Source organism: Hylaeus anthracinus, unplaced genomic scaffold (genome assembly GCF_026225885.1).
Source record: "Hylaeus anthracinus isolate JK02 unplaced genomic scaffold, UHH_iyHylAnth1.0_haploid 11997, whole genome shotgun sequence".
Lineage (NCBI taxonomy): Eukaryota > Metazoa > Arthropoda > Insecta > Hymenoptera > Colletidae > Hylaeus > Hylaeus anthracinus.
Window position 1 is genome coordinate 3,384,044 of NW_026534344.1, and position 21,263 is coordinate 3,405,306.

The following is a 21,263-nucleotide window of genomic DNA, read 5'->3' on the forward strand; positions in this document are numbered from 1 at the left end:
CGTCGGTTTCGTTGCCAATGGAACGGTGCACGCTTCGCTTTGATGCACCGCGCGAGTGCACGGAGTTTTACGGTCAACAGATCCGCGTTCGGTGTGTCGTATTAACAAACAATCTCGTAAACAATGACCACTGTGTTTCGCCTGGTAGGTGATAGGTGGACTAGGGGGCAAGTGGTAGCCGACCGCGTATGGTGAACGCACAAGCGAGAATACATCCGCTTAGCAAATGCATCCGCGTGTACGGTACGCTGTTACATATGTACCGGGTGACGGAATGCGCACCTACGACACTGACCAACGATGCTCGTCGAACATTTTTTGGGGAAAACTACTCGATTCTGAATATCGTTCTTATCGAGACTAATATTCTTCGCCAATTTCTATCATTTTTGTTATCAATCCTTTGATCTTTTATTGACTTTACATTTCACAGGAGACGTGACAAGTTTTAATTAGTATAAGAATAAATATGAAACGAGTAGCAAGCAGTTGAATTTTAAGCGAAAGGTGTCCTCGTGCAATCAGGGTGAAACTTAAACGGGACCGAATCATCGGCTGGATTTCATCGAAAATATTCAAGCCGCTCAGCTTTGGACAAGGCGACAGATAACGATCGAGACCCTATCGAGCGAACGTGGACACCTGGTGTAAGAAAGGAACGCGAGGAACACGGGGGCGCGTGCTCGCGCGTGTGCAGGTGACAATCTCGTTTGTATTCACATGATAAACGCCTCTCCGCTGGTGTTACGGACGTTTGACGTATCTTAGGGCCGTCCACCAGAGATCGTTGCTCGCATACCTGCGATTTCACGACTTTGTGAAAACGTCCGTTCTGCTTTGTTTATTACGTGACTTCTCCGTTTGTAAATTAAGCATTCGCGTACGCAGCGCGCCGTATTTTAAGCGCCATTGTTAAAATGCCAAAGAATACGTTTTAAATTCGAGTAAATATCCCGCTAAATGTTAAAGGCTCGAACGCGCCTAGTTCAAACGTCATCCAAAAGGTGCAGCGACTGCTCGTTGGTCGTTAACCGAGCACGGAACATTGCCACCCCGTGTTACGAGGAGCTGGAATGAAAAGTCTGCAGGTGAAGTCAGCGAATAGGCTGTCGATCCGTTTCCTCCGGTGCGTGTTCGCACGATAAACAACTCGCGACGGTATTACGGATGTTTCGTATAGCCTACGGCCGTGGCAGCAATCTGCGTACACGCATACCTGAGGCCTCGTTCGCTCGGCTTAGTAACGCCGTCGTCCCTTTTCATATCCGCGTTAACCTCGGCGCCGTTCGGTTAATTGATCCGGAATACCACCGGGGCCTCTTAACCCTTCCCTTTTCCTTTCCTCTCGAACGGCGGCCGTCCTATCGGCAGTCGGGAGCTCCCGTCGGTTAGTCCTTTGACTCGACGAGCGGAATTCGCGATGCGGCACAGAGCTCCCCGCGTTTCCCATAGTTGCATCCTCCAGCCGGCGATTTATCGGCATTTCGATCAGGGAAATCTTGGAAAAGCATTTCGAGCCGTGCAGCGAGAGCCTTCGAGCCGCGACGATGCTTGGATTCCGGCCGAGGGATGCTGCTTCTCGTTGCGAAGGGTTGCCATAGAAGATAGCGATTTATCTCGTCGCGGAGACGCGCGAATGCTTGATAGTTCCACCGGTCCAGCGACGACAGCCGATTAATAACAGGGTACCTCAAAGTTGAACAGAAGTCGAGCCGATCTCTTATCGACGATATGCTTCCCGGCTACCGTTACGTCGGGTTGACCAGTGCTCGAACAAAAACAAACGCGATCTTATTAATGAACGCGTACGGGGGGACGCGCAGATTCGAATCTGCCGCGCAGCGTAACGTCGCACGCGAGAAAATTCCACTCGATCGGGACCAGGAGGATTATTAGTCACTCTCGAAATCCAAAAACGAGGCGATCAAGTACGCGTGATTAACGAGTCCGTGTACAGAATATACTCTTGCTGCCTTCGTCGCAGCTAACACGAGTTTAGCCACTGCATAGAGTTGCTGCGTAGAGTCCACTGCGAGACTTGTTACAATTTTCTGGCTTTCGCACGTGTTCTCTTTTACGCATCCTAGACGAGCATATAAAATCTTTGATTGGCTGTTATTTTAACGTGGATTTGCTTCGTTCGACGGTGAGTGGTTGTCTTACTAATTGTTCGTTTAGCACATGGATCCACGATCGCAGGTATCGGCCAATCTGCATAGCGGTGTTAGCGGATGGCTGTGCGACCAGTCTATAAATCCAGTAAATCTTCGACCAACAGCTGTTTTATCGGGCAACGAACAGGTTACCGATGCGCCATGAACCAATCACAGACTGGTGCGACGCTCTACCATTTACGGTGCACCCTTTTTCATCCTTTTTTCCAACCTTGCCTTCGATTTCCTCTTTTTTCGTGCGATACTCGAACACGGTAGTATCGTCTTCCCTCGGATCAGCGAGTGCCTTGGATGACAGAATCATAGCACGTTTCAAGTTCCGCTAGGATGTTAATTAACGCATCGATAGCAAAGAAAAACCAGCAAATACGTATCGATCGATCGATCGCGCGTCGAGTTTTCCTATGTGTTTATCACCTGTTCGCCCAAGCTCCGACGAATTTCCATATAAATTGGTATTAATCATCGCCTGAATAAATTACGATTGATATAAACAGGACGTAATTGAGCCTGTTGCGGGACAGTTACGTTATTCTTTCTTTTATTGTGTTACGTGAGAAGTATTCCAACTCGAGCTGCTGTAGTTACCAAAAAGTGTCGATAATTCATCCTCAAATCGTTGCCTGTATCTTCTATATTTATTTCTTACGCATATCTCGTAACACACTCCCATCAGTTTTCTTCGTTTTTTCCCTTGCCTGATGCGGCCTGATTCAATTTTCTTGCACTACTTCGCGACACGATGAAAAGTGGTCATGATACAATTTCGCACGAGTCCCCTGCGGCCACGTGTGGCTGCTTATCATAAAACCCACGGTGCCATTAATTGACGCGATAAATCGCGCCCGGTCTCCGTAAGGGGATTAATAATTAGGCGATTACGCGCGGCCGAGGCAACGTGCCGGAAATCGATCGTTGACCACGATCATTTTTCTCTCCTTTGGCTTAACCGTAATTCCGCGCGCGCGCGACGTTAAATAATACACGCAATTATCCATACACAAAGCGTAACGAGGAGCTGAAAGTATCCTCCGGTACGAAATTGTTGGATATTAAAGGCGCGACCGGCTACGATTATATTCTACAACGAGATCTCGATGTCTTCAATGGCTCTCCTATGGAGATTAAACAGCAAACAAATTTAGATAATATTACATCGGTAGCTCGATAAAACGACAACGTTCCGCGACGAATTAAACCTCTATAACGGTTAAGAGGATGAAAGTTATTATAGCGATTAGTTAGGAGAAATAAACAGATTAAAAGCCACCACAAATTTATGATGGGAAGAAGAAATTTAATGGATTTACCTGTGATAAAGTTGTTGAAAAAAAAAAAAAAAATGTAGGAAAAATACGTCGCTTAACGAACCAGAGCGCGTCGTATTGTCGCAAATTGTTGAAATTGTTTCGTCCTCGAGGTAGAAAGCATGGCGAAAACGCGACAATCCTCGACGCTGGTTGCGCTTCCTCTTTAACGAACGTGTTGCCACTGATTCTCATCGACAGTGCAGGTGGAAAAAAAAATTTATCTTACAACGGACCGTGATTTGTTCGCGTTTCTCGCTAGGTAAGCAGACTCGAAACCACAATGCGCAGAAGAAACGTGTGAAAGTCTTAAACGCCTCGTCTGCGTTGCTTCCGATGGTAATTAGGGTGCGCAACATTGGAACGTTGTTGTTTGCAGTTGTTCGTTGCCTCCGCGGTGGCGGGATTGCATAGATCAGGGAAACTCGTCGAGAAAGAAGTCATCTAATAATCGCAAAGGCATCGAATTTAAATGGTCGCGGTGTTCGGCGTCGATTGAACGCAGGGTTAGCGATCGTAGTTTAGAAACACTTGACCGGACGTGGATAATGGCTGGCGTGGCCGCAGCGCCGAGTCCACCGACCCATCCGTACTGGTACGCGGGTGTACAATAACCGGGATTGCGGTTTCGGGATGATAGGCTGTCACGCCGCGTTGCAAATGATTTTCGGTGGAAGCCACGGGGTTCTTTCTTCGTCGAGGAAGTCTCGAAATTTTCGCCCGTACCAATATACAAGATAATAAATCCATGGATTTCATCGAAATCGGGGGCGAAAGCAGAAAAATGTTATCATTTTACCAAATTTCGTATCGGTGAAATTGTAGAGCTCTCAATTTCTGAAGTAACGACTTCGAGAAGAACACCAACGATTCTTTGACGCCTTATCGCGCACGGTATCGCGCTATTTTTCCACGTTTTACACCACTTTCGAGACAATGTAGGTCTCCTCGCCCCCGCAACGCAACCGTTCACGGGTCAAATGTTAGGAGCTTCGAAGCGTATCGTTATCGCGTGGCTCTACATCAAGATCCTAACGAACGCGCCGGGGAGAATAAAGGACACGCGCGCCTACTCCCGTAAAAAGATGAAGACGAATAGTTCGCGTGGCGCGAGAATACCAGAACTAACATTACCGATTGTTGAAGCCAGAGGGAAGCGCAGCCCGCGCGCGTTTCTCGCAATGGCTCGTTGAATCCACGCGAACGCCGCGCATTCATGGCACCTCAACAGCCGCAAACAATGGTCCACCGATCGTTACTGCGCTCGCGGGTTATTATCTGCCGTTTTATGACACATTTCGCGACACCAGTGCTCGTGGCTGACAGTCGAAGAATCGATTAGCGAGGATTTACGGTCGAGCTTAGACGAGTCCCGAGAACACGTTCGAAGAAACGAGACAAAACGTGCTCGGCGTCGAGGAAGTCTCCCGACTTAGGACTCTGTAATTGGGATTTAAAAAAACGACGAACGCGTGAAGGAAACGTATACTTTTTTGAAATAGGTATCGATGAACGTGCAAGGTTTGAAATGGCGTTTGAGAAAAGAAGGTCTACGTAGGAGCGCTGCTTTTTAGATGCGTTTTTCAGTAGACCCTTTCAAAGGAAAACGACGGCTCGCGGCGAGCGTCTTTTACGACCGTGAGAAATAATTATTCAACGAATCCTCGCCTAACGAGCGTCGCGCGTGACCTCAATTTCTCGCAACTTCGATCCAGGTCTCGCAAGAATGCACGGCGAATTGCTCGGAAGGCACGCGTAACAAAGAGAATCGATCTCGACGCGTCGATCGCCTTACTTCCGAAGGTCCTGTTCAGGGTCGCGAAACTCGCAGCGCCGGTAACGACCGTAATAAAACACCGAATTGGCGTTTCGAGCGTTCCCTGGAACCGCGCGTATCGATACTTGGACAAAAGGATTCCCCCCCAAGCTCCATTAATTTCAGTCCTGAATCATTCTCGATCTTCTCGCGCGGTCGTTTCTCAAGGGTACAAACGGACCCGTAAATCATCGCTGGTGACGCGGTTTTCGCAATGTTCCAATTTTTATCGCCCCGACCGTAACGTCGGCCAACAATCAGCGTGGCCCGCGTCAACGGGGAGAAAGAGACAGCTTCGCAAACACCTCGCGTCCGGCCATCCTTCGCCTCTGTCGCCCTCTTTTCCCGCGGTTATTGTCGCAGCCGCGGCTCGTAAACATAATTACGGCCGGTTTTTATTTCCACGGTGCATTTTTTTACGTCCGTCCAGGAACGTCGGTGCTCCTGTCGCGTTTTACGACCGCAGGCGTTTTTTCTCTGTCAAGGCGTGCGGAGTTATCAGGATCAGGGAACGCCGCCTGGTGAGCTCTCCTCTACGGAGCGTGTCATTAATATACCAACTGTAGACAGCATCGACCCTCGCCAGAAACGCTTTTATTTCTCCGGTGCGCAACAAAATTTTCCTACAACCTTTTACCCGAAGCATAGAACTTCCAATCGGGCCGTTTCGTCTCGTACCGGCTCGACGTTAACGACAGCGAAAGTCAACGCGGATCAATTAAAGGGAACCTGACGGGTTACAAGGAAGCGGAGTCGCTCGTTAAACCACGCTACCTACGACGGAATCGGCCCCAGACTCGGGAATCATGTGCGCGGTGCACTTCTCGAAACATCTTTTTATTCGCGATAAAGCGCGCCAAGTTAGAGCCTCGGCCGTTATATCACGAAAATGTAATACCCCGAGGGGAGTAGCCGCCGTAGGTCGTAGATTAAAAAGGCTTCGTTAAGGGGAGGAAAAATCGTCGATGTCGAATGCCGGGCGACACGGCGTAAAACAGCCTCCATCGTAGATTTTATAGCTCGTTAAGGGGTAAGCGGCTCTCGCGAGAGCACGCGGCCCAGCCTCTAAGCGCAAAGTGTATTTCAACGCGAATATACTTCCTTGTGATCAGTAGCGGATCTAGGACTAATCGGGGCCTGAAGCTAACCGTTGAATCGATGGGAAAAAATAAGCAGACCCGAATCGTCATTTTGCTGCGAGGAACAGAGCCTAGATTTTCGCAGAAAATATCCTTAGGAGGAAGTCTAGCGACGAAGTCTCGTTAACTTTGTGCAATCTGGTCGAACAGAGAGAACAGCTTCTCGCGGATCCGCGAGAAGCCGAATCGCGGAAAACGAGAGAGGAGGGGGGAGGTTTAACTCGCGAAATTAATGAAAATGTCGGCGGCGACAGATGTTATCGACTTTACGGCATGTAAAAGGGGGAAACATTATCGGAACGACGCCGCTGCGTGCCTGAGAAGAGTTACGAGGATCTTAAGGCTAGATCCGCGGCCAGTCTCGTAAATAATGCTCTGGCCACGGTTCGCAATGGAATCCGAACGCGTCCGTATTTCAGCCTGCGCGCAGAATCCGAGGGAAAACGGGACGAAAAAGGCCAACTTCCGCGCTTACGCGACGCGTAGATAGGAATTAACGAGGTTGCCGTTGACGCCCGTTTAATCCCGTGGGATAATGAATATCGATCTCGCGTCTAACACCCGAGAAATGTTACGGCCTCCGCGTATGCGCCGAAGCCTTCGCAATGCGAAACATGTTAAACGCTCTCCATTAGCTTTTCAACCGTACGCGATCGTCGAGATGGTACGTCTCGAGCGAGTTTCAAGCGCAAGAGGTGGCTGAAATGCAAAAGATGTGCATTTTGTTCTTAATAACCAAGAAGGGAAAACTTCGGGACAGATTCGAAATCGATAACTCGATCGAAGGAAGCGACTGGAGCCTTTCCGTGTCATCGAGCAATCGATACGGACGTGGGTGGATAATATATTTGCGTCGACGACGCCCGATCTCCGTAAATCTAGTCGATCTCGGTTGATCCGCGCCACGGGACGCTGAATAGGCCCTCGTCGGGTCGCTACCAGCTTCCTATAGCTCGATCCTCGTCCAGCCGAAGGAACGAGTCGAAAGTCGCTGAGAAAAGGAGAATCGCGAGGAGAGGAGCGATTCAGGGGAACGCGATGAAGAGAGAGCGGTTCTAAACGTCGGTTACGATCGTGTCCGGTTGATCGTCGGATCGATAGATGCCAAGTATCGCGAAATTCATATCGTACAACGCGTCTACGAGCACGGAATCATGCTCATAGTCCTCGATACTCATCATCCACCCCTTCCACGTTCTCCGCGCTTCGGCGCAGCCAAGCCCGAGATCCTTTCGCGATCGTCCGGCAGCGGGCAATCATTTTGCAACCACCTGTAGGTATATAATCAGCCGGTACCAGGCATAATGCATGTGGTACGTAATAATAACGACGATAAACAACCGTTCTAACGAGGCGTCGTAGGTAGGCCGTGGCCCGTATAGGGAAATATCAATGTTATTTTATTGACCGCCGGCGCGCGCTCGCGTTTTACCCTCCGCCGAGAACACGACCGAGTAAATACGCAATTTACGGACCGCTACGATCTTCCACGTCGTAACAGGTGGAGGAGATCCACCGAGAGAACTCCGAGAACCGACCAGACCGACGAGCTTGGTCCTAGTTCGGAGGATCCGAGCTGACCGTCGATTCGACTCACCATTCGAGACGGTTAGGTCGAATGTTGGAACGCGACTCCTTTATCTTTTCGACTAACGATGGACACTGGGAACGTCCGAAGTAATTAGAGCTACCTGCGCCCTCGGAAGCATCGCAGTTCCGTCATTTGCACCTCGTTTCAATCCTCCACCGTAAATCACTGTTTCGAGTACGTAGCGAAACTCGGGAGAGACTACGTTATCGAGTACAGTTAGGGAGACGAAACTGTACGAGCCTCTATCGGACGGAGCAATCGTCCGGCCAACGAAACGGTAAAGATTACATCTGCTAGGAACTCGAGGATACTAGGCGTGCCCCTTGGAAAAATGATTCTCGGCCGTCAGACGTCCAACGATGGTAATAAAATAAATCTACTCGTGAACAAGCAATCCTATTACTTTCGTTGGATATAAAGTTCCGAAAGGTCTATTTTAAAAATAACGCCGACCAACGCTTACTCGGATAGCGTACACCGGGGCTGATCGAATTCTGCTCGAGAGTTAATCGTCGTCGATCCGACAACGCCATCATCTTCGACGTTATCGTCGCACGGACAACGCCGACGGTCGAGATCTCACGCTGGCCGACCGAACGAGACTTCATCCTAGGAAATCGAAGAATTACGGAAAAGAAGAAGACGAAGAACTAGGAGGATGATCGAGGTCGAGAAGGAAGGGAGGATTTTGCCCTGCAGGCTCTCTCCGTTCTGCGTCGATCCCAAGATGGACATTTTCTGCGGTCACAGTCGACGGTTGTCGGTTATTGCGCCAAACTACGGAACCGTTCGGGATACTCATGGGAACTTCTCCGCGGCGATCAAATCATTTCCGTGTTTATTAGCCAGGCTCTTCTTCCGAGAGCTGAGAAATCGACCCCGTCTTCCAGAGGCACGCGACGCGTCCAAAAAGTGCCTCACCCTGTCCATGGAGGATCGACACCAAGCTTCAGCGATCGGGAAGATTCGTATAATCTCGTTTAGATCGGCGATAGGTTAGGTGGAGCGAAGACGTCTAAATCTGCGCGCGAAAGAGACCAACGACCGACTGGCACGTAGAAGAAGAGGTGGGACTGCGAAGAAAAAAGCTGCAGCTCCTCGCGTGACCACGTCCGAGTAACCGACACGTAGGTACGCGTCAGGACCTGTCCGTGTTTATCAGCCATCACCCTCGGCGAGCCGCGCCGGAAACCTGGATGAATAGCGACCCTTCCGAGCTCGCTGCCGATCGTTTCGAAAATACGACCGGCGAGGTTCACTAGCCCTTTTCAAAACCAAAACCCTCCGAGAAGCAACAGCGACGAAGATTTAGCCCTCGTCGGGTATTCCACCGAAGTTACCACCTTGTTGCTCGCGATGCTACGGGATTTTGGAACGAAGGCGAGGCTCGCAAATTTATGATTCGACGCTGAAAAGTTCCGATGGGATTCCTGAGCCACGAGCAACTTAATCTTCCTTGCGATTCCAGTCTTCGGATTAACTCTTCGCTGCATCGCGCCGAGTATCCGAACCATTCCGATGTTTGCTAAGGTAGCGGGTATAAAATAACAAATCGAGAATGCTACACTCGTATGTAATGAAAATATAAGTACAAAGAAGCTGATACCAATACGTAAAAAGGATAATGGATGCATAAACGGAGCAGACAAGCGCAGAGAACGGGAACGGACTTGCGATCGTTATTAAATCGTTACGCCGGACTAAATGGCGAGCACGCGCGTGCTTCGGCGCGAAAATGATACGCGGAAGCGTACGGAGACGAAGCTTTAAGACGCTGCTCGGAGGATTAAAGATGCGGAGGAGGCAACCGCCGACCGCCTCGGGACTCGTTTTAATGCGATGCACTGTGCAACGCGGTTACATGCGAGATCCAATGCGATCTCGTGTTCAACAACGGCATAGCTTCGCTCGCCGCGTCACGATACCGATATGCTTACAAATTCTATGAGCGGAGGGAGGATGAGTCCGCGTTTGTATTATCGTGCGATGCACCAGCGCCACTGGATCGCGACGTCGACGAAAAACTCGCGCGAGTTATTAAAATGCAGCGAATGCAATTGGGTTCAAAAAGAGCCGCCGCTTTCTCGAAATCCGTAAACGCCTCGAGATCGAACGTCCTCCGGCTAGCCGCAGTGGTTTCCAACGGCAACCGTCCAATCAGCCTCGCGAAGTTGGGACCATCGTTCCAGCGAGAAGGATTAAATTAACGCTCGGCCGCAACGCCTCGTAACGCGCCAGAGAAGAAACGATCGCACGATGGACGAGGCAAGTTTTGCGCGAAACTTGGTCGCGGAAGGTTGGGCCACGGCGAAGTCTCTTCAGGAGACCAAGGACTTCTTCGAAGCTCTCGATCCGCAGCGATGGGAGTTCGTCCGAGGAAACCGACAACGCTGAGAAAGAGACGGTGCCGAGAAGGAGAGAGCAGACGCAAAGGCGTCGAAGATTAGCCAGTCTCGCTTCTGCCTCGACGAGAACAGCAGAGCGAAAAGTAAGGAGAGATACGCTATTACCAGGTTCTCGGTACTTGGATTAATTGGCGTGTACAGTTAAAGGAGGACTGGAAGGGGATCTCCGTCGATCGCCCGCGGCCCTCTCGCGGTTAATTTATTGCACCGGCCACGGTGGACCGTGTCGTGGTTGTCTCGGTCGCGATCACGACACTGCAAATGAAGACTTTTATGCTAAACGCCGGACCCAGCAGGTGGAAATGGCGAACGGAGAACGTGCCGTTCGGATCCATTAATTACGATTCCCGGGAATAAGCGCGCGAGACCGGCGAAGGAGCTTCCCGTCGAACCGATTTCGAGGAACACGGCTCCGATAGCGACGGCCAGGTGACCGCGAGGTCCAACTTCCTCTCGTCTCGATACGCGAGCGAGCGAAATCTATCGAGAGCTTAATATTTTGTGTTTTCTTTTTCTAACGGGAAATAAAAGAAAATTTGACTCTGCAAATTTGCATCGGTATCGCCTCGATGGGCGCGGACGAAGGTGCAACCGTGTAAATATCAGGCATACGCGGGAACGTTTATCGTTGGCACGCATCGTTGCGCTTGATCGCTCGATCGCTCGGTCAGTAGCTGCTCGCCTCGCGTCGAAATTATCAGCAATTTCAAAGAGCCGCCGAGAAGACGAAGTGGAAATGATTTATTCGGCCCGTCTATTAGCATAAACGGTTTATTTTAGGCGAGCGCTCGTGGAGAACGCGCTAATGCCCCCGCTGGCTGCTGGAAATACTGGATGGATTCGCGCTCGAGTGATCTTACCGCTCAATCAACACCCCGTTCACGCCTCAACTGAGTCACTCGGCTGAATCTTATGTCACGACATTGTATAATCTTTGGTCGGCCAACCATACGCGCGTATACATGAATAAGTAAGCGAGATCGGCTTATCTCGACCCAGAGCGTCGAACGTGACACGGTGGCTGCGTTTCGTAACATCTCCTCCGTCGAATATCGGCTTCTCTCTTTCGAGAGAAAACAAATTTCTTGCCACCCTCGCGTTACCTAACGGGACCTGAGTTTCTAACGTAAAGATATCGTCGCGGTCGTAACAGGAGCATCGTGGAAAACAAAGTTACGCGCCTCCTACGCACGTTATTACCAAATTGCCGTCCAGTTCGTTCTCTTCGAATCTGATTTTCCCCCAGGTCTCCCGTTGCATTGCGCAAAGTATTATTAAGAACAACGGGAACCTCTAACGCGGCTGTGGGAGAAGCACGAATTGTACTTTAGGTGACCTTCTGAATAATATTTAACGCAGCACCGGGTGAAACGCGAGGATAGAATCTGATTCCCAATGACTCCATCTGGCACGGTATTAAACGGGGAACAAAAAGTGCTCCTCCGTGGTAAATTAACTTTCGAATCACGCTTTACGTGGGAATTTCTTAATAGTCTCAGTTTCGTCCTTGGGAGAATCATATGCGAAGTGAGTGTTCGTTTAATATCTGCTTGATAGATACGGCACTTTCGATTTCCAAGTTTCGTCGAATACTTAGATTTAGGACAAGTTGAAACGAATGGATGGCTGAAGCTTTATCCTGTTAGATTAGTTTACGAACCGATATGAAGGGTATCGAACGCAGCCCTATCTTAACATTACATGACGCGGAACCACGGTGATGCCGATAATCTTGTCGAACCGGCCGATATACGTAACGCGAACGCGTTTGATTCCTTGCCGTAAGCATTATGCACGGGTAATAATATATCAACGAAACACATAAATACAGAAGCTCGAAAAGCTTGTCATATTTTATCATTAATAATCCTAACTTATGACACATATCTTATAACTAAATATAATATTAGCAAACTCGAACGAATATTCAATACGTACGGAGTATGGCTGACTAAGCGCACGCAGTTTAGACGATCGAAATCGGTCGAGAGTCGTTGATCAATTATGAAGGCTTCGTTACGAATGGTCTGTCTATCCTGTGCGCGTAGCTGATATTTTCAGCGAATAATATGAGAACGCGACGGATCGCAGGAGACGGCGCGCCGTAGAATGCACTTCGGAGACCTTGTCAGTGCCAGTTGTCCGCGGAGGGAACGCGTTGCCCCGTCGCTTTATTTCCCAACAGCCGCAACGAAGTGCGGATATATCGCGTTACTCGTAATTTCCCGAGTGTCCGGTCTGCATGCACTGTGAAACCGACTCTCGAAGCGGGAGAGGTCAAGGAAACATCCTAACGACTCGAAACCTACGGATCCCGACGATTGTTTCACGCGCGATTCACGTTTTACGAGCGTGATGAATCCGACGGCATAATCGCGACCAGTCCGCGATTTTTAATCGCATATTATTTCAGGCTTCCCGCGGCGGTCGTGCATTTCACGCGAAAATGGAACGTCTCCTGTTCGCGCGTCTGTGACTTTTATCGAGAGCGGAGGGAAGAGGACGAATCGACGGGGAGGAAACGACCTGGTTTGTCCGCCCGTTGAAACTCGATCCACCGGACGTCGCGAAGAATTCCGTAACGATGCCTCGATCTCTTATCACGGTGAAAGTGCAGTGTCTGGTCGAAAGTCCTATTACCGAGTCGAGAGTCGCACCGGATAATGCGCGACTATCGACGAAATGAACCGTTTCCTTATGTCTCTCGCGGCTGTAGATTAGGCAACTCGTTAACGGTGTCAGCGGTATCGACGAAGTGTCTCGATCCCAAACAGTGAACGCGGAAAGAATCCAAAAATGTTGCGCGACTTACGATAGACATTCTGTTTTTGTTTCAGGTAAGTCACGAAAACCAAACGCGGACCAATGCACAGTCAACACTCGAAATTTCTCATCGGAGGTATTTATTACAATTACTCGTCGTTATCAAAGAAGTACGATGCTTCTATCGTCAAAAGATTCACCCTCCGTTCCCTGTTCTCGGTTTATTCGACGGCGGCAACTCGCTGGAAAATAAAGTCGCGAGGAGAAGCGTTCATCGAGCGACCCGTCTGACCCCGACGGGCCAGTTCTACTGGCAACGCGTCTGTTCCTTTTAGTCCCCCACGGGTGCAACGTGGCTCGTATATACGAGGGTGATATCGCGTTACTCGCGACTCCGCTGGCGTGTCCTCCGCATTGAATAGCAGGAAGGCGCGTGGTGGGAAACGACGAGGAAACGAGCTGGGAGGGGCACGAGGATCTCGCGTAGGTAGCATTAGTCGTTCGATCGAGTTGCTCTTGTTGGCGTTTGTGCTGCTCGGATAGCGGAATGCGCGAATTCTTTGAAAAGCAACAGGCCGTTGGCTCGCGGTGGCGTTCAGGTGGCTGTCGGCGAATGGGACCTACGAGCAACGATGGACGTTGAACGAGGCGAGGGAACTGTGGGCGTCCTTGCCCCAGGCGACAGGGACGCGCAGATCCTCGAGGGGTACGACTAACCTCTGAAATAGCATCGAGAAATCGTCCTGATCCTTTCAGGGGACGAATTTTCAAGGTGGCGATCACTTCGTGCTCTAAATCGTCTCTTTGAAAGATACGACAGTTCGAATCTCTACTTCGTCGAAATTGCATCGACTAACAAACCGGTTAATCGGAGTTCCGTCAGCGAAAGCGCGGGGCTCGGTGTTCGAGGAGCAAGAGCAGTGCAGGTGCATCAACCGGCGAAAAGATCGAAAGCGAGAGCGCTGCTACCGGTGAGCCCAGGTCAGGGTTGCCCCGGGAGTCCCGATTCGGTATTTCGGAGGATCTCGTCCGGACGAGTTTTATTTGCTCGCTGTTGCTTCGCATTGGAATTCGTTCTTCCGAGTGGCCAGGAGGCGGGAGATACCAGTTAGCTGCCTAGACACGCGATAGGGAAAGTAGATAATCGCGCGATCGAGTCTAATTAGCACGAATCGCACTGGTGCTGATCCGCGGGGACCATCAAATTTCACACTTGGAACCGATGATTTCTCGAAGTCGATCGTATGTCGGATAGAGAATTTTCTCAAAATAAAGCTGTTACAATTTGATTGACTCCGACAATAATAGGTAGATGGTTTTGCTAGCAACAATTCATACACGAAGGAGGAGGTCCCGCGAAAGAAAGACAACGAGATGGCTCGACGTTCTAACGACAGAGTATATGGTAGGTCCAATACAGTCGTTAGCCCGAGGCGAACGCTACGGAGACCCTAATGACGATGATGCGCGCAGCTGCTTCACGAGCCTCCACGGATCGGGCACACGCTCAGCGTGGTGTACGACCTCTGGCACGCACACTAGCGCGCAAACAGGCGCTGGTATGATTTTATTATCGATGGTATTGAATACCGCCTCGACTGGTGCATACACGCTCGGGCCCGACGAACCTTCTTCCGGGCTTTAAGGTCTGCTCTTACCGTGCCGCGCCTTTACGTAGCGGATGCGGCTCGTTCCCGTTTCTAGAGTCCAGTTGCTGCAGGACTATGCTCGAGATATGCGATCTGGCCTTATCGCGCGGGCGACCTGAAATTCCGCCGATCCCTGATCCTACCTGTCGTGGATCTACGATGGGCTACGGGCCGATCGAAGCACCGCGCGATAAACGCAAGATCTACCGGTACCGCGTCGCGCTCCTCGCGATCCACACGCACATCCTATCGAGGTACTCGGGGCCGTTTCAGAGGCTCGTTATCTCGCAATCGGCGTTGCGCGCTCGCCTAACGCCCGACAAGTGCGTTTGTATCTCTAACGGTACAGCTAATTACTACCCATCGAACGACGCTCGCCAGCGTCGTTGGAAAAGGTTCGGACCGACTGTCCAAGGAGCAATGAATTCACCGATGGTATTCCTCTCGATGTTATCCTCGGAGAGCTTCTTCGATCGACGGAGTCCTTCGTCGATAAACTCTGAAAGCTTATGGTCCTCGGTCGTTCGCGAGAAAACATCCGACGAGTCTCCAAGTGATCGGACGTCGATACCGGTATTCGAGTTTGCGATAGGTAGTTTCGACTGTGATGAAGTCGTGGCAGAGATTTATGTTGACCGCGATACGGCATTCGCGCTCCCTTGTAACGTGTTTTTCTATCTGCTTGCGTGGGCAGGCAGCACGGTTCGATGGTAATTAAGTAATCGGCAGCGTTTCCGTCCATCTTCGTGGCTCGTACAATGTTCGAAGCCACGACACGCGAAGTCGATCATCCTTGGCGGATAAGAGTCGTTCGTTGCGAAAACGTCACGACTCCTTTCCCTCTCTGTCGCTCCGTTTCGTACAATTAAAAATCAAAATTCACGCTTTGCAAATCCCCGTTACCGGTGCCGCGCAATCGTTCGCTACTGCGCGGAATACGATTTAGCGGGCAGCATTCAAATGGGAAATGGTAGCCGGTCCGATATATCATGTAAATAAGCTGGTCGAGAGGTTATTAGCGGCGTTCTCGTGACGGGGAGAAAAATCCGGTTGGCAGCAATGAAATACCGCGTTGGCGTTCGCTGTTTCGTGGTGAAAATCAAGGAAATGGTTGGCCACTTAACGCGTTCGTCGAGATTCGCCTAACGAGCCCCGTTGACAATTCAGCGGTTCTCGCGACCCATATCCAGTCGGCCATTTAAGGATCGCCCGTTTAAGGTATTCCACGCGACGCGTTCAACTTCAATTCGTGCACCGAGCATGGGACTTGCGTTTTCAGTAGAATCGGTCGGCTGTGTTGTAACTCGGATGTACCCCCTTCGAAATTCCAAAAGCTACGTAACCTCGCTTCGTTGGGGTGTCCGTGGCGAAATCGCGGAACATTCCCGCGAAGAAGTCGTTGCTTCGATAATCAAGTTAACGAAGTAGATGAATTTACGAGCCGGCAATTTCGCCTCGGACGGATCCGAACGATCGGTGTAATTGCCTCGGGGATGTTGCCGCTGAATGTCTCGCGATGCTGCACGCCGTTCGACATTGTTCGCGCTCAACCATCGTCTTTTGAGGAAGTCATGCCCGGTGAAGGTTGCAGCAGGCGAGATAAGAGGAGGAAGAAGTACCGAGCCGACGGTCTCGGGACCTTAAGGACAACGGTTCTTAGAAGTGCAAGAGAACTGTAATCGTTGCCCCAGCGGCTGTTGTAGTATACGAATCACTGTCGGCTGAAAAGTAGCAGCCCGCGGGCTCCGTAATTTCCGTAAATACACAGCGAAAACACCACCGCCATTCTCTCTCCCTCCGCTTTCTTCGTCTGTCCGCGGACAGGCGCAAGAAGAGGAAGAAGAAGCGAGTTCAGGAAGTGGTTCCAATAGTTCCCGCCGATTGTCCCATCCCTCGGTGACCGATTCGCGTCCACGAATCCGCGTCGCGCTTCGACCGTCACGATTCGAAGGGTTTGGCCATCGTTTGAACCGTAATCCGTGGGACAATCGTAATATCGTTACGGGCGTAACACGATCGCGTTGCATTGTTCAAGTTTGGTCGAGAGACGCGGAACCAACGACCGGTATCCCCGTAGCAACACGGTTTAACCTTTTCAGCGCCTTACAACGCTCTTGTAAGGCTCTAACTTGCTCTCGCCCTTCTTCTGCTGATTCTATCTTCTATCTTCTTCTCTGGATGGCACAGCTTCGATTCGAGCGGCGTCCATCGTTGTCCAAGTCCAACAAGATAATTGCCCAAGTTACCAACGCTCTTCCCGGTTGGCGTGAAAATTCCGCGGATCGCGTGTCCTCGAATTATCGGTACGCAACGGAACAGGTCGTTGGGAGAAAAGTTGCGCGCCAGGGCCCGTTGGTCACGATCGTCACGGAAGCCAGCTTCCGTCTCATTGGGCGGGCCAGCGTTGCGCGCTTCGCCAGCGACAAGTCCGCCCGGTCGAACGTGCACCGCCGACAGCCGACGTACGAACGATAATTTATTCGGAATGGGATGCAAGTCGAGCGGTGCAAAGTCGTGCAGCCTGATCGGCGACCGTATGACTTTCTGGTCGGCGTGCCGGCTCCGCAGACCGAGAAATCGTTTCTCGGATCAGCAGCCCTATAAGAGGCGAGACGAGGGACGGGCCGCCTCGACGCGTGGACCGATTCCAGCCTCTCCCGAACGAAAGAAGACACCTATCCCGTCAGTGGGCGAAACGGAACGCGATTCTCGATCCGCGGGCTCCTTCGCGTTGCGTCTCTATCTGAAATTGGCAGTCAACCTGCACCTATGCGAGCACGAAGATTTATAACCGACGACCGCGGCAAATTGGATACCATTCCCGTTTCATCCTTCTCGCGTTCTCTCGACCAGCGAGCCATCGATAAGATATAATATACAGGGTGTCTCGCAAGAAACAGGACGTCCAATTATCTACTCGACGTTACTCTACTGTTCTCGACGTTACGAACGAATGCTTCACAGGTGACTCGTATAGTTGCACGCGAGGAACAAATTTTGTTTATTTTTCGCACCGTCTTGATTAAACCATCTTAAAGTCTGAAAGTATCGATATCTTTTACAAGATTAGTTAGAAATAATCTCAGAGCTTGAAAATTTCAGGAGAATAATGCTTACGGAAAAGAAACGATTGCTTTGTCTTCACTGCTGCGTTTCTAGCAGGTCACCCTGTAGTCGACATCAAGGAGACGTAACTCGAAACGTCGATTATCATTTTATTAGAAACCGTGAATGCGAAACGGGACGAAACCGTGGAAACGAGAAACGGTTCGACGCATCGAAGGCGATCGATCATTCGGCGAGGGGCGACGAGGGAGAGCAAAGGGAGCAAGAGGAATTGATCGACGCGTAAATGCGGCTACCGAGGGAACGAAGAAACCTTAATGGCAACACCTCGTGTATCTCTGGAACGGGTGTCCCGCGCGCACAGAACAGCCATTAGCCGGGATCGTTGTCGTTACGTTGTTACGCGGTGAATTCATCCGGTTTTTGTCCTCGATTGGGCGGGATTGCCAGGCGCAAACGGCACTCCGAGCGAGCTTCAATCCTACTAGCTTGTTCGATCTGACAGAGGAGGGAAGGACTAATGATGAAGGATACCGCTTTCAGTGCACGGCAAAACGACCAATCGAATCCAGGGAAGAGAGGGGAGACAAAAACGATCTGAAATTATTGCTCGCGAGCCGTGAATCACCTGTCCTGTTTTCTCGTTTCGCCGCGTTATCGATGAAACGAACCTTTGCATCAGCCAAAATTATTCTGCCATAAAAGTCAAAGTTACCAACGGCAGAGTCCTAAAATTAGAATAGTTTCGCCCGCGCAACGAAATGATTGAATCGAAGTAAAAATATTTATTCGGAAGGGTGGGCGTTCGCCGCACTAATGACCGTGTAATCTGACAGATAGAGGAGAACTCGTTACGGGAGCCAAGTCGAACCGATAGCGTATACCGGTGCATTTTTCGAATCGCATTTCACGCCGTTTAATGCCGAGGTGGAACATTAGCATAGCGGTCGGTCGTTGAATGTCTCTTTTTCTGGCCGATACGCGAAACGCCCGGTGAGATCTTGTCGTGCACCGGCTCCTGCAACGATGGTGTCTTGGGCGCTGACTTCACACGATTAGCATTGTCATTAGCATAAATAGTTTATGGGATCAAAGTGCAGCCACACCGGAGAAAGGGCAGCCCGATTCGACCAGGCAGCCCGGTTCATTCAAGGTTCGAAAATTACGTCGACGAGCACGGACGCTTCGATAAGCGCACCGCGCAATCCTTGATTACGCACTCAATTCGCATGAATAATTTGCTGCGTGATATACGCATCCTGAATTCGAAGGCCGCCGCAAATCGCGCGCCACGACTTCTTTATCGTTTCGACGGCATTCTTAGGACGGCTACCCGCGTCTCCGTTGTTTCCGGTTGCAACGAGATGACCTCGACGTCGAGAAACAGTTTAGCGTAAGGAAAAAGTGCACGACTTACGGGAAGCGCATGGCGACCGTTGTCGATTCGAAAACGGTTTCGTGCGACGAGTAAACTCTTCTTCTTCTGGTTGACGGGTTAACGAGTACAACGTTCCCCTAGATCGTTGCGATCGAATGAGTTTCCCAACGTCCTACATAACACTCCGTAAACGCGTGCCGCTTAAAGTATTCTCAATTGGTAATCTACGTTTCTACGAATGCGTGAAACCTCGTGTTCAACGATGAGAATTTTCGCGTGTTGCTCCAAGTGGAAAAGTTTCCACGCGTCCTCTAATCGGCGCGCGGTATCAGCGCTTTTCCCTCGTGCGCGATCGAGCCTGAAAGATACGCAAGCCAGCCGACTCCCGACGGGGAGAAATGGCATAATAAGATCGGTTCGCGGCAGTAACACGCGTTGCTCGTATCGCGATGTCGGGAAAACACGGGATGACGACGACGTGGGATCGTCCTTGCGTTCGCTCCCGCGGCCCCCATTGTTCCCCTTCGAACGACTCGTTTTGCTCGCGGCGAGCACTGTGCGCGTGCGATCATCGAAAGTGCCTCATTTTTCTCAACCCCGTCGCCCGTGAACTATTTAATCGTTCGAGTTCGCCTGGAATTATTTACGATCCGCGTTTGCGCACTGCCGGCGTGTACGCAGCGCGTGCATACGCCGCCGTGCAACGTGGCGAGTCGTTCTCGCGAATTTAATTAGTCGTACCCGAAGGCTTGAGCAACGATACCGGAGGTCTGTCGAAAGAAATGGAAATGCCGCGGCAAAGAGGATATCCACCTGTTGCGTAAACCCCCGGCAGATGGATTTATCGGTCAGGGTAGATGCAACGACGAGTTCGATTTATCTTCTGCGGCCTGTTGGACGCCGAGACAACGGCCCCCTGGAAATCAATATCTGGCTGGATCTACCATCGACCGTCCATCGAAATGCGGCCAGCGGGTTACGGGCGCGAAACTTTACGCGTACGCGGCGTTAACGACTCGCGAGAAATTACGCTCGCGTGTTTTTGGTTAAATGGGTAGCCGTGGCGCGTCCGTCGTTAGCTAGGAATTCCCGGCTTGGCATACAAAGGGATTCTCACAGAATTTTCTCTCGCGCGTGTAGCTGAAACGAAAACCCGGTCACGAGTAATCGCCGTTATAATCATCATATACAGGTGTATCGCGGGCGTTATCGCGCGACATCGATTTCGCAAGACGTTCCCAAGGAGAGGGCCGATTGCACACCTCCTCTTTTCGCAATTGTTTTGCGGTTGGCGCTCGAGAAAAGGAAGCGATGATTCAACGCGGCCAACGAAACGGATAAAAATGCCGCGTTAAAAAGAGAACCGTTGCGTTGGTCGCCTGCTGATCCGTTCCGATCGTCAACCGTGCTCCGCAGGAAATCTCGAAGACGACCTCCGAAACGATATAACGATGGGAGAAGAATTTCGGAGCAAAAGTCTCGAGTCCCTAAATAACGAAGGTATAAAACGAGTCGAACCCTTTCTTCGTGCCCCGGCGTGATTTTGAAGTTTCTCAAGGGGGGCCAGACCTGAGCGAAGCCGCCACCGACGCGATGGGAACCGCGAGATAGCCCCCTGCCACCGCACATTGATTTTCAAGAGCGCCAAATTGCAGGAAGCGAGAGGTCAGATCGGCCCGGCGACGGAAAGGCGCAGGCCGTGGGGAACTGGGCGAACGTGCAGCCACTCCAGGGAGGATGCACCTGTGCACCTGCAACCCACTCGTCCTGCTCGACCTCGTCTGCCGTCGAAGAACGCGAGACTTCCGGGAGCACTTCGTGAGCAGACAATTTTTCTGCCCGTTGTCCGGCCTTCTTTCTCCCCTTCGCTCGATCCGACTCGAAATTGTGACAAACGACATCGCTCGATGCTTTTAACGAGCTACAACGACGAAGAGCCCACCGGGAATAGGACGACTCTATTAAACTGGCTACC

General features: G+C 50.9%; 1 protein-coding gene across 7 annotated transcripts in view; it reads left to right on the plus strand.

The window, feature by feature from the left end:
- Positions 1-21,263, plus strand: part of LOC128889402 (paired box protein Pax-5-like) — a 114,550-nt gene that overhangs the window by 43,480 nt on the left and 49,807 nt on the right. The window lies entirely within an intron of this gene.